Here is a 10,822-nt window from a genome sequence, read left to right as displayed (position 1 = left end):
TCCAGTGTTAACTCCCTGCTCCTAACTCATCGCGCATGTTCAAGCCCGATTTCCCTTTCCTGATATGTATTGCCTCTAGTGTTAAGTTTTGTTTGATTTTTGACCTATCTATATTTTTCCAACTAAGATCTGCGCTATTTCCCCCAGGAGTGCATTGCTGAAGATGGAGGCCTACCGGTGAGTCTGCTTTATGATCCTTCTTTCTATTTGTCAAATTTCGAATAGTTTGTCCGACATAGGTGGAAGTGCATGACAGTTTATAAACCACTCTTTTCGTCACATGCTTGCAAAATATTGGTTTTGGTTACCTCTATATTGCACCATCAGCATTGAAGGCTTCACACCCTTTAGTGATTGAGTTGACAAACTCCTCTCACTATCAAGGGGCTTGCCCTAGTCCTCGATAATTTTGCACAAGGTCTCTGCCGCCACCTTTGCGGATAAATTTTCATGGTACTGAATTTTCAGCTAATGCGCCCTATTAGTTTCTATTGCCTTATCAAATTGCTCCCAGCTAGATGTACTCATAAAAATTCTGTGTACATTGCCTTGAATAACCTTACGCTTAAACTGAGCTGGGGCGCAGCTTCTACAGTTCAGTTTAGTCGCAGTATATGTTGCTTTTTGATACCAATTTCAGGTTACTCCCTATCCTGCGATACATTTATGTTCAAACCAGGAACGGAAAATTACCCTCTGATTTAGTTTCCTCTAGAGTGAACTGCAGATTTGGATGATGAGAATTGACGGCATCGAGAACACAACTCGGCTCACCTCTGACTGTTCTAACAATGTCACTCACATACCAGAGGAACAATTTTACTTGTGGAGTATCATTCTCCTTGTTATTAGCGCGGCAGCAGTTTTCACAGTACCCGACTATTTCGGTTATTGATGCGTACACATCATCAGAAATTTTTCCGCATTTTAGATGATACCAGTTTCCGCAACTCTCGCATTCAACCCCCTTTGATCTATATGTTACTTTCCTGCGGCAACATGGGCACAAATCGTTTTTGTCATTCATTAGCTGTATCTCCGTGTGCCACCGGTATTTCTTGAGTAGGAGCAAACTCATAGTCTATTAGCCATAGGTTTGCCTGAATTACAGCGAGGGAAGCGCCCGTTACTAGACTATCAACTTGCACATACCATGAGTCATTACACTTGAAATATACTTGGCTGACCGCCATATTCAAAGGTTTTTCATGGTTGAGACTCCTAGCTGTACAGCTTTTGTAAGGCAATTGCAATTGCTTCCTTCAGGGGAAAATTCGTGTACAAACTTTTCACATCAAGAGATGTTATGGTTTCATCCAGATCTAGAGCAATGTTTTCAATTGTTTCTCTGGCATCTTTAGTATTGGTTTCTATTTTGGCTCCATTGATATTGTCAAAAAACTATGCAAGCGTTTTCTTAAGGTTCTCAAACGAGCTGCCCGGAGGTGATAGTACTTGTCTCAACCTGGTGTACCTGAGCTAAACCGTACAAACGGACGGGTTGTCCCACTGTTGACCTCATCTTAGAATATAATTGATCATTTATCTCGTCTCTTTTGTTCATGGCAAGTAATTTTTTTGTTAAATTCTTTCTCAATTTTCAGTATAAACTCACCAGTTGTTGCATCTTTTTTCAAAAACTGATCCGATTGCAACAATGATTCCAGCCTCGATTCATACGTTTCTTTTCTCATTATGCAAAAAATAACCCCCTTATCAAAAGGCACAGCCAGCAACCCATTATCTTTGAGTTTTTTTCTCGATTTTTCAACGGCTTTGTCTCTTGGGTTTGCCTTACTTTTTTTGCATGTGCCTTTGCCGCGGCTTCTATTTCACATAAAGTTTCACTAGATGTTTGTTGGTTTTTCAACTTCACCTTAACTGATCGCTCATTTTTCCCCCAAGAGATTTATCTTGTCTCTCGGACAGTTTTTTCATCTCTTTTCTTTGACTTTTTGATGCTGTTTTTAAGCTTGCCCCAACTTCGCGCCTCACGAAGCGTAAAGTGGATGCCCATTACTGTTCGTCGATTTCTTTTCGCACCAGCGATCGGGCTTTCACTAACATCTCCTCATACCTTTTCCTGTACTCATTTGCCCGAGAAGTTTCAGTCCTTAGTAGCATTAGTTGAAAATTATGCACAGCAAGGTCCAAAAAAAACATTCTCGGGGACCCTAAACTTCAAAAAATCCGGTGTTGGATCGTTTTTCAGAATTTTTTTCGGAAATTTCAACCTATGTACAGAATTTTAAATAGTCAACACAATTTTCCAAATTAGTTTTCTTTTTAACATTTGTCTGAGCCAAACAGCAGGCAAAAGTACTTTGGTCATTGTTTTGCAGGCCACGAGTAATGATACTCAAGGGCACAAAGCAAATGAAATCACACTCTCCTTTCCCTGTCTTTGAAGCGCAGACACTTCTTCTGCCTTCAGCTTCTGCTCACTTCTTGCTTTCGCCTTCCTCTTTTTCTGCGACGGTCTCTGTTGTTTGCCCCTGATATTGCTAATCAGTTCTGACAGTCTTTCTATGTGTGCCACTACCAATCGCAGAGACTTCAGCTCCAATTCAGCTTTCTGATGCAGCTTCAGATATTCCTTGAGCTGCTCCGGGTCATTTTGTTTACTCTTGGAGAGTAGCCGTTTTAATGCTGGAATAATGAGCACTCCTGTGCTGAGTAGCTGACTAAGTCGGGCGTTCCTTCCCTGCTGAAATACACGGTCGCCAATATCTGCAGCCTCTTCGACTTCAAATTGTCTTTCAGCTCCTCTACACAGGCTGGGCGATAGTTGTTGGTTCTGTGGCTGCAAATGGTGTTGTTCACCACGTCGTGCCACATAACCACTTTTTCTCCTTCAATGGACTGTCCTCCAGTAATCGTCGGAGGTTCTTTCGTTAGTTCAGCGAGTTGTTATTCAGGATAGGCCAGGAATTGCTGTAACAAGGCTCTCGTATCGCTTTTTCTCACGTCTGTTGAGAGTGTTGATGCAGTGAAACAGGGTGCTAGCTGCTACAATATAAACATTTCGGTAACTCAAATAAGAACCAGCCATATTCTACGTATCGATAAAAAAAACACTAAAAAAATTCCCTAAACATTGATGAAAATCATTAAAGTTTTGTAAATACTGGCCCTTTAATGGGAAAACAGCAAAAATTTGAAGCTCTTCGCTTTTTGGTTTATCGCAGGTTTACAAACAAAATTGAAGAGATTTTTGATTTAAAAAAGTAAAATATCAAAAGTTTTTCCAACTATGTGCATCGTCAGGACTTATACAAAAAACTAACCTAAATGACGATTAAACATCAAATCACAAATGTTATTCACAAGAATTCACAGAAATTTTAAACCAAATGCGCGATGAAATAAGGAGCAGGGAGATAACACTGATAATTTAGTTGCAAAATATTGTAGTTTTTTAATGTAGAACGTACATTTCTAAATCGAAATTATGACTCACAAACTTCCAGACAAGATATTTAAAAATTGTTTAACTTTTTTTAAGCATGATGGCTTAAAACCAAAGTTTATGTGACTTACTGTAAGTGACATTTATAGATTGATGTTTTTTTGTCATTTAGATTAGTTTATTGTATAAATCCTAACATTGCACATGGTTGCGAAAGTGTTTCAAATTTACTTTTTATCAAAAAATCTCATTTTTTTTTAAACTTGCTAGAAACATTACTCTTGAGTCCAATTGCTTTTCAAAAGGGTAAATTAAACAAACTTGAAGGCACATTTTTAGTGCATCTTCATGTTTAAAATCCAACTAAAATTTATCGAATGATCAAAGATCATAAAAAGTGTCAAACAAAGTCTTCATAAAAATTAACAAATATTAAATTGCAACAAATATTAAATTTTCCCGCCAAAAATTTTTAGAGATGTTTGTCCTTTTTCTAGTTTACTCAATTCAACTTCTCTTATAGAATTTTGGTGAGGTCCCTTCTGTACTAGTGTTCATTTGTACCAAAATGAAAAATCGGTCCCATTTGTACCGAAATTATCAACTTCAAAAAAACTACTCGTACCAAGGCAAAGTTCTATGGAGCAGTAATAACATGAAAAACTTTAATGTAATAAAAATGAAATCAATTTTTTTTTTGAATTTGAGATGTTTTGTGAAAACATCCCCCCACAGGCCATACTAGGAGCAGTGATAAAATTCGCTCCTATTAACATTTTTTGGAACGATTTCTAAGACGGATTAAATCTCTGCTTACGCTTTAATAGCGCAAAAATGATCGCGATTAGAATTTTAAAATCAAATAAATTTAAATTGTTTCCAGGCGGTATTTCTATAAGTTGCCATAGAAGGATCTTCACGAAAAATAGTTAGGAACATTCCATAAACTTAAATTTCCTAGTCTTGTTTGTTAAATTGCTGCTGTTTATGTTTGAATTTGCATTTTGAATTTGGTTCCAATTGAGAACTGATTTTCTGAAAATAAAACAATTTTCGATATAATGACTGCTGAATCTTGGTAAAAAGTAGGTTAAACATCCAATACATATGGACAAAGGTTATTTATTACAAAACAGAACGCGTTTCATGTACAGACACTAATTCATATGAAATGGACGTGACTGACAACGGTTACCCAGCCGGGCCGTGAGCGCTCTCCTGCTTCTGCCAGCGGTTACCCAGTGACTTACATCAGCTACAACAGGCAGATTACTATAGACTGATTCTTCAAGAAAAATTTCTGCACTCAAGAAGTAGTTACGAAAACTGTGCTGAAACCGGCTACAGAAAACCTCATGATCACACTTGAGCTGCAAATCAACATTGAGTACGCACAAGAAAAATCGCGCACAAACCGATCTCAACAAACTAGAAGAAGCGGTTCGCGGTATACCCCTGGAAAACTCGATCTCAACAAACTAGAAGAAGCGGTTCGCGGTATACCCCTGGAAAACACAGTAGACGATCTGTCTCAGAAACTGAATGAAGCTTTTCAAGTATCAGCCGCGACGACAAAGAAAAGACACTCAGCACCTTGGTTCGTCAAAGAGCTCTACCAGCTTCACAAACATTTGAAAAGTTACTACAGAAATATATGAAGGGCAAAAGATGAGTTCGTGGTTACCAAACCAAAGTTCAAAGCACTGCGAATGTAGCACTGCAAATGGAATGTATTGGAAACTGAAAGAGAAGATTTCGTCATGTACACGGCTCAAACGGACCATCGTACCTTTTGGAGTACCCTGCTAGCAAAGCCCAAGGTCGCTGAGCATAGCGCCATCACGTTATCGACATGACAAGCTGTTTCACAAACCAGATAGCGAGCTGAGACCTATTAGCGCAAACACTAACTTTGGAAACCACGATTACAGTTTCACCAGCTGGGAATGCTCAAGCGACCTCAGCAGTGACATCCAATTACATGAAATCACAGCTGAGATAAGTAAAAGCCCGAACAAATCCCGCCCCGGGTGCTGACGCTGTTATAAACGAAGCTTTGAAACGTTCGTTTGGTACCTTTTACACGGTTATTTTTACTATCTTCCAGATGTGTTTCAGCTTTGCTGTACTGCCCTAAGCGTGGAAAACCGCAATCGTAAAGCCACTCTACAAAAGCAAAGGCTCGAAAACGGACCGTGATAGAGAAACCAGTTTATTGTCGAGTTTCTTTAAAATGTACTCTAGGATCATACACAGTCGTCTAAATCTCTGGACATAAAAAATGTGATACTACTAGAAACACAATTCGGTTTCAGGCGAGGACGACCCACCAATGACGCAGTTTTACGCCTCAAAGATCATATTTACAAGCCTATAGATTAAGGCAGGAAGTGTTACGCGTCTTTTGTGGACTACAGGAAAGCATTTGACACTATAGACAGGCAGGTATTAACCGCAAAACTTCAAAAACTCGAACTCCAGGGAAAGCTATTGGCAACGGTACATGCTATTTGTAAAGATAGTTTCCTCAGAATAGCGGATAGCGAATTTGTCATACAGATAATCACCCAATATAAAAGTGTCGCTCAAGGAAACAAGATATTGCGTCTGCTTTTTGCTCTATTTGTGGCAGACCTCTCAAGAATTTTGGAGCGAACGGGTTGTGATCATTTTTGCTGATGATTTAGTTTTTACCCACAGAAGGCCCAAGAAGCGCTTATTTTTTAAACGGTTTATTGTCGTGAAAACTAGAAGACAGTGAACCATGAAAAGACCAAACTAGTCAAATTCAGACTAAGAGGACAAATAGCGTCCACCGATCAATTTTACTAGAAAGGGCATAAAATTGAGTATCAATACTCTATCCGCTATGTTGGTGTTACTGCTGAATCTTGCTTGAGAGTGTAGTTTTTTAGTTCTTTTGTTCTCATAAATTGTGTAAGCCGGTTGATTTTGTTTAAGCCGGTATTAGTTTATCTTTGATTTTTCATAGATGGAAAATTATTTTCCAACCGAGAAACAAGGAAACCGGAAGTACTTTGTATTCCAGCTTAAGATCGAATGAAGAACCAATTATTTTCTGCCACAGTCGTTCATTATTGGACAACTCAGTTGCTTTTCAAGCGGTATTATTAGATTGGATGTTAAATTGCTTAATAACATTTCTGGGTAGCGCAGATGGCTTATGACTGAAGCGTGAATCAATAGTAATCGATTTTTGACTGTCAGTGGTTTTTTTATCGATTGTAATCTTTTGATCCCGCGAGCCACTTTTCCTAATATATTTTTAACTTCTCCCTGAAAGGTTAGAAATTGATCTAGAGTTACCCGCAATTATTTAACTTTTTGCTTTTCTTCTATTTTGTTATCATCTACTATTATACTGAATTTTGAATTATAGTTTCTACCTTGATGTTTTTAGCTAAAATTTATTAACTCAGTTTTCTTTGTGTTGAACTTTCAATAGTGTTTTGTGAAAAACAAAGAAAAATTTTGACAGGATTGTTGCAGTAGCTGTAGAGCCTTTTTTTAGGTCATTGTCATCAGAAAACAGAGGTTTATCATCTGCATATATTACCATTTCGCAAGATTCAGTTACATTTTTGTTCAAATCAGTTATGTATAAGTTGAAAATTAGGGGTCCTAAAATTGTACCTTGAGTTACGCCTTGTTGAAGTGAGATTCAATTGGGTTCAGTATTTTTTATTACAGTTTTCTGTTGTCTATTGTTTTTAAAGCTATGAATCACTTCAATGGCTGATTCAGAGAATTCCAAATCATTCAATTTACTCTTTAAATGTTCTGGTTGATAGAATCGAAAGCTTTTGATAGATCTAATAAAATTATGGCAATATACTTTTTTTCATCATTGATTTGCGGAAGTACTCAGTGCAATAAAGGATGGCGTCTATCGTTGAATATGAAGGTCTAAAACCGAATTGGGTGTTGCTGAGCAGGTTATTAGATAATAAGTATTCATTGATTTGTTTGTATAGTAGTTTCTCAAAAAATTTAGAGATTGCACCTGTTATTTACATTGGTCTATAAGATTCTGCTACTGCTGGGTCATCATTTTTTATATGGGGGTAACAATCGCTCTTTGAGTCTACTTGGAAATAAATTGTGCGCAAAAAATTCATTAATAAGAGAAGTAAGGTGTATATATATTCCATTGTACCCATCTTTCAGAGCCCAGGCTGCAAGATCAGAAATTCCGAGTGGTTTATTTGCGCTTTAGTTTTTTTATTTTTTTACATTCAATTTCACTTACACACCGGATACAGAATTTTTGTTTGCGTTCCTTTTCGGTCCTTGTGTTTTTGATGTTTCAATCAACTACGTTTTCATTATCTTTTTCCTGGAAAAAACATCCGAATCTAGAAAACTCAAATGAGTTCGATATGAAACTATGGTCTTTCAGGTTGACTTTTGTTTTGTCGTCACGAATAAAAACTGTTTCAAGTGGTGCGCATCTTTTCGAGCAGCTAACTACATTGGAGTTCAAAAGGTTGAGCCAAACCAAAATACCGGACTTTTATTCCAAACCCTTTCAACTAAGTTCAGCGATAGTAACTCTCACAAAATTAAATGAGGGTTTTGGCGCACAGCAAGGTTATTGAAATTACTTCATGAACATTGATAAGGATGGATCCGAAATTCAGAATTGATTTGCTTCTGATTGTTGAAGTTTTGTATATTTTTGGGCGGGGTAGAGATTAAAATATTGGCATATGAAAATGCTGAGGCAGTTGCGTAAAAGAGGGACACAAAGATCGTCATTTTAATGGTTATTGTACCTATAGAAAAAGCTCCAGTTGTTGTTGCTTTTTATCATTACTTTTAGTTTCAGTATTTGATAACCAGAGTAAGAGCCATATGTACAGTTAATATGTTTATTATACAAGTCCACGTTTTTTTTGCCTCTACGGTATCCAACTTTGGTGGTATTCTGCATATTACAACTATTTCAGGTGTGAGTTTTTACACTTTTAATTCAACCAATTCCTCAAACTTTACCCTAGAAGCCATTCAAAGTTTCAGTTTTCCTCTTTAAAATAGAGTTAGTGCCGTCCAGTATAATTACGCTTTTAAGTTTTTAGCTTGAATGAATATTTAGTTAACAGTTTCACTTTTTACTCTGTGCTACTGTCCCTAAATGAATGGATTAGGGTGTCGTTGGGCGTAGTTTCTGCTCTGGTTCTAGTTGTGATACTAGAACCCATATCTAAAATTTTGTGTCTTAGGGCTCAAACTCACGAATAACTGGGGTCCTGGTATTGACATTTTTGGTGCTCGATTCCTGGATCTGTCCTAAAGTTCCATTCCCCCTTCTCCCTGTTTGGTTAATGATGTTGATAATCTTTCTATTGTCCTCCTTTTTGTCGTACAGATCTGCATAGATTTTGTATAAAGAATTTTTACTAGGTTTGTCAAACACACCAAACGTTAATTTGTGGCTAGACATATTTATGGTCAGACCATTTTAATTAGTAAATCAGAAGACTTATCATCTGAAAAGTTTAGAGTTAGAGTGTAAGTAGTTATCATATGTTCGTAATCAGAAGTAATCAGAATGAGTGTAGACCAAATAGATTTTCGGAAATCAAAACTTTTTATTTCGTAAATATCGGAAAATATATGAACTTACTCTCAATCTGTTTTTTTTTCTATTTTATTGGATAATATGGAAGAATATTTTATTTCGTTTTTTGTTTTCGATACTTCGATTTTCGAAACATTTTAGAATTTTATAAGATTTGATTTGAATTATTTGTTATTTTTGAGATTTGGGAGTTATTGCTGAGTTTTGAAGGTGAAATCATGAAAAAATTAATGAAAATTCCGACTGTTTTCCAGCAATTTGTGAGCGAAATGTGAGCGAACGAAATATTACATTACTTTTTTTACTGTTTAAACATGAGAAAACTAAATAGAAGAATAGTGGCGGCCGCAGTCGTGCTAAGGTGTTGAGAGCTTGCCAAAAGAGGGTAGGACTCTCTACGAAAATTAGAGCCAGTTATCGTCGCGAAGCTGCAACGCGTTCATAGCGCGCCCACCGGCGACTCTCAACCAAGAGCTTAAAATAATCGGATAGGTGTTTTTCGGCCAATCAAATATTTTTTCCCTACGCGATTGATTTTTCATTTCGTCATAAATGTGACTGACTTATCTTTTTTGCACTTGTGAGTACCCATCAGATTTTGAACAGTCCGCTAGCAAGTCAGTTCTTCAATAGCTTATGATATTTTAGTAAAATTTAAAACTTTGGATTTATAGATTCCATGTCACCTCCCTGCATCTAATTTGAATATGCTTTTCTCTGTTTTTTCGAACTGTAGGTAAATTTTACTGAATTAAGGGTATTTTTGTCAACAGTTTTTTGTGAGTGTAGTCAATTCAGGAGTTTATGAGCCAGAAACTTATTTAAACTTACACCAGAGATGCGCGCATGACTAATTCATATTGTTGAACAACTCTGACTTTTAACATCAACATAGAATATGTTTTGATCGGACTCCAGATTTAGTACTTTCTTTTATCCTCCTGGCATCCAATGATTTTATTTCAATGTTGGAGCCCTCAACACCTTCGAGAAATGAAGCTAGGGTCCTATTCGATTATCATAACAAATTCCTGGCGGTAATAGGACTGGTTTAAGTGGTGAATCTCATTTAGGCACTTTAGCCAGGTCATGGAGTCTGCAGGGTTACACAACTGTTGATCTTAACCTATTGCAGAGGTTTTTTGTGATTTTGTCTCTTTTTGTCGCCATTAGTTCTTGATATCAAATTTTTTGAAGTTTTTGAATCAGTTTTTGTTTTTTTTTCACTGAATTGAGCCGGATCAAGCAAACCCAATTATTGAGATTCAAAAGTGGTTTTGCTCCAATCACACAAAAAAACAACCTCTTTGCCACTAACCATTCGTTCTTCTGATACTTCGTCACCCTTCAATGCTTTTTTCCCACAAGCCATTTACCTCGTTTACTGTAGGCTCTTGCTGCGGCCTTGATCTCACAAAGAGCTTACCGGGGAGACTAATCTGATGTCTCAGAACTGAAAAAAAGCTGAAGTATCCTATTTCACTTTACACATTGTTGATTCAAATATCGTAACTCTGTGTTAACGAGGGTTTTCACCGATATCTCATCTTTTCTTCCTAATGGTCGATCTTGTTTTCTGACAGTTTCTAATGATTTTGTAATTTTTAGTTAAGTTTTTAAACTTGAAGATGCACTAAAAATGTGCAAAAACAATTATTTAAATAAAAGTTGAGCATTCGAAGAAATGTTAGTATGGTGTTCAAGGTGATTCAGTTGCAACTATTATCAAGGCATGAGTAGAGTTGCTTTTCTTCCTGTCAACGAATTGGACAAGTGGATCCAGAAAGAGGTCAAAAAAGCCTGATTTTTAT

The sequence above is a fragment of the Symsagittifera roscoffensis genome, chromosome 8, assembly GCF_963678635.1.
Source record: "Symsagittifera roscoffensis chromosome 8, txSymRosc1.1, whole genome shotgun sequence".
NCBI lineage: Eukaryota > Metazoa > Xenacoelomorpha > Acoela > Convolutidae > Symsagittifera > Symsagittifera roscoffensis.
Note: the sequence above shows the minus strand (reverse complement) of the source record.